The sequence below is a fragment of the Thamnophis elegans genome, chromosome 7 (genome assembly GCF_009769535.1).
Source record: "Thamnophis elegans isolate rThaEle1 chromosome 7, rThaEle1.pri, whole genome shotgun sequence".
Classification (NCBI taxonomy): domain Eukaryota; kingdom Metazoa; phylum Chordata; class Lepidosauria; order Squamata; family Colubridae; genus Thamnophis; species Thamnophis elegans.
This window is the reverse complement of record NC_045547.1, coordinates 84,750,782-84,754,651: the sequence shown is the minus strand read 5'-3', so window position 1 is coordinate 84,754,651 and position 3,870 is coordinate 84,750,782.

Below are 3,870 nucleotides of genomic sequence, written 5' to 3'. Positions count from 1 at the left end.
CTACGCACAGTCCAATATCCCCCAGAGGAATAAAACTAAGGAAGCCCCTTGTGAAGTTGGTGCTAGGCTTGGTTTCCTTCCAGATGTTTAATAGACCTTCCCTTGATTGCTAACTTGAACAACACAGCCCCGTATTTTATCTACGTCACTTTTATGGTTGGCTTTTCGCCCGGGAGAATCGTGCATGTGAGCATGCAGGCGTGGGAAAAATCAATACAGCGCTTGGGGAAAAAGAAACTTCCGAGTGATTTATAACCCGGCCCAGCGCTTGTGGCCGATGTGCTCGTGTGACATTAACAATTAAAACATACAAGCGAGCAAGTGGAATCCGCCATCCATCATGCTGCGTTGCTTATTTTCTTTCTTTTAACGCCGGCCACAGCTCCAGAGATCGACAGGCACAGAGTTGCTAAACTAATCAAGCTGATCGCGCGATGTAATTTGGTGTGGCTTTCACTTGCTGGCCAAACATTTGTTCTATTAACCGCGACATCATGCACCAGCGAGAACGAAGACGGAGGGGACAACATTTGTGCAATGCCATAATTACTATCCTTCGGCGTTTGTGCGTGTGGCACCTCGGTGTACGAGGGTGTTGAATTCAGGCTAATTCGATGAAGTTATTTCTCTTAACACTGAGTGGATTCTCTCTAATCAGATGACATAGCAGCTCTGATTTTTATCAAATTTAAGTACCCACTAAACTCCACTGGATTCAACACGCCGTACATTTAAGCAGATTTATGCAGGAATGCATAAGTTCGTCATAATTCATCGGCGTCAATGATGCACGGAAGTGATGTTTATCATGATATCCTCGTGTCAGTGACGGAATCTTTTTTTAAAAATTATTTTAATTTTATCAATTTCATATATACATTCACAATTACATGATCTCATAACTGTTATTAATAATATGTATTTATAACAATTTTTCCCTACTGTTGACAATATACTTGAAGATTGCTTTTTTAACATCCCATAGATCCATCTTATCTTACAACGGTCCTACTTCTTCTTCCCTCCCTCCCTCTTTCCTTCCCTCGTTTCTTCTCTCCTACTCCCCTTCCTTCCCTCCCTCCTTCCCCTTCCCTCCTTCTCTCCTTCCCTCCTTCCTTCCCTCCTTCCCTCCTTTCTTTTCTCCTTCTCTCCTTCCTTTCCCCTTTCCTTTCCTCCTTCCTTCCCCCCTTCCTTCTCTCCTACATTCCCTCCTTCCTTCCCTCCTTACTTCTCTCCTTCTCTCCTTCCTTCCCTCCTTCCTTCCCTAGTGATGGAATCTTATGAGTCTCCCCTGTTCAATGACATCATGTCATCAGTGGTGTAATCATAGCTTGTATGGGATGCCCGTAGTTGACTGAACACTGCTGTCCTTCTCATTTACTCTCAAAGCGATTCTGAAGTAGGCGATAGCAAGAGAACATCTTTCTGAAGGACACAGGCCATCATCTAAGCTAGCATTGGGACCATGAGTGGGAGGTAGAGCCTGTCCGTGTGCAGTTACAGCAGCTGGTAGAAAATTCGTGGAGTTATCATCCCAATTTGAGGGTGCCGGTCTGAAAAAAATCCGATTGAATTGAGATTGGATTCACAATCCTACAGTCATCTTTCAGATGCCTTATTTCCATAAAGTTATATATATTCTAAATTCATCACCATCCACTGCTGGAGCAGACTTTCCGATTCTTGGCATAAGAGTTATGACGTTTCTGTGCATCTCCTTTGTATAACTTATTTGTATTTTTATTGCTTTTCGTAGGATTTATTGTTCTCCGACTAAGTCCTATGAATTTGGAAATCATTTTGCATTCTTTTAATATGCAGACCAACATGTTCAAAGGACACCACGTGGATAAATCACAGCCTTTGTCGGCAAAATAGTTTAAGTGTGGATCTTGACCTATTGCAGCCACAGTTTTTATGTGACTTTGAAGGAAAGTGAGATAAGGTATATGCTTCTGCTTCTACCCAGCAAAAGCCAAATTGAAACCCCCAGGACTTCAAGGAGTCACCTTTCACTCCTGTTCTACTTATCTCAATGTCAGAAGGGCATTCCTTCACTGGGAAATGAGCCAGCCCAAATACTGAAAGGTGGAGATAGAAATATTTCAAGTGTAAAGACTCTTACATTTTTATTCTTTTTTTACTAGATGATAGATACCTAGGTAGCTAGATAGCAAAAGGGAGAGGGGGAAGGGGAAAGGGGGAGGGAGGAGAGATGATGAGAGATGAGAGAGAGAGGGAGGTGATAGAAAGATGATAGAAGATAGGTAAGTAGGCATATTAGATTATAAATAGATGGAGAGACATGATAGATAGATAGATGATTGATTGATAGATAGATAGATAGATAGATAGATGATAGATAGATAGATGATAGATAGATAGATAGATAGATAGATAGATAGATAGATAGATAGATAGATAGATAGATAGATAGATAGATAGATAGATATAAATATATAGAGAGAGGGAGGGAGGAGAAATGATGATAGATGATAGAGGGGAGAGAGAGAGATGATAGAAAGATGATAGATAGGTAAGTAGGCATATTAGATTATAGATAGATGGAGAGAGAGATGATAGATAGATGATAGATAGATAGATAGATAGATAGATAGATAGATAGATAGATAGATAGATAGATAGATAGATATAAATATATAGAGAGAGGGAGGGAGGAGAAATGATGATAGATGATAGAGGGGAGAGAGAGAGATGATAGAAAGATGATAGATAGGTAAGTAGGCATATTAGATTATAGATAGATGGAGAGAGAGATGATAGATAGATGATAGATAGATAGATAGATAGATAGATAGATAGATAGATAGATAGATAGATAGATAGATAAACATAGACAGCCTCGTGGTATAAAAGGAAGGTCCTTTCCTCGTTGACAGTGAAGATTCTCACTTATCCAGGTCCTGTTTGTGCCAAAAGTGCTTTTCCAAAAGGCAACTGGACTTTCTTCATTATCCCTTAAAGGCTTTTCACTTCTCATCCAAGAAGCTTCTTCAGTTCTGAAGAAGAAGTGAAGAAGCTTGGATGCCTTTTGGGGGGGGGAACCAACTTTGGGGCCTTTCATAAAGTTCAGAAATACCCTGTGTTTGTATGAACAATAGACGTCAGCGTTCCAAGTGATGCACCCATAGAAAACAAACTCCGAGTTCCTCAAAGAACAGTTTATGGGACGCATCATTTTGGCACAAACTGGTGAAAGCCGACTCTTAGGTTTCCTGCAGCTTTCCCGTAAGTAAAAGCAAAAGTTTTCCCCTTCCCCCCAAGTCACCGGTCACGCTGTCCAATCCAGGTGCTGGCTGGTTGCTGGGTTACCGACTCCTCCTCTGGCCAGCCACCTGTGAGAATGTCCTTGGTTCCCACAGGAAAACTTCATTGTTTTGGCTACAAAACCCCATCTAACTATTTCCCCCCTCCCGCTGCTGTGTGCCAGCCCTGAAGCCTCCAAGATGGCTCGGGCCAGGCTCACTTCAGGGTTGGCAATAACCTGGCCTCTTTTCAGAGTAGCAAATCAGTTGCGTTTGGCCATCTGTGCAAAACCATTGCATCGCATTTCCAGGAGGACTTCGGACTGATAAGAATAGTCATCCTGTCATTCTCGTGTCACCGTCAGAGGAGTTGATCCAAGCTTCCTGTGGAGATTTACCCCGAAGATATTTGCGGTGAACAATTTTAAAAAGTCTGTGATCTGTCCTGCATTTCACTTTCTTCCTAATCCTTTTCCATCCCTGTAGGCACCTGACAGAAGCTCCAGTTGGTTTGTTCCTTCCTTCTCGGTGGGATGGCTCTTCGCCCTGCGCAGTTGAGCGCTGGAGAGAATGAGGACCTCTGACGTTTCTCCCAAGGTTTCTT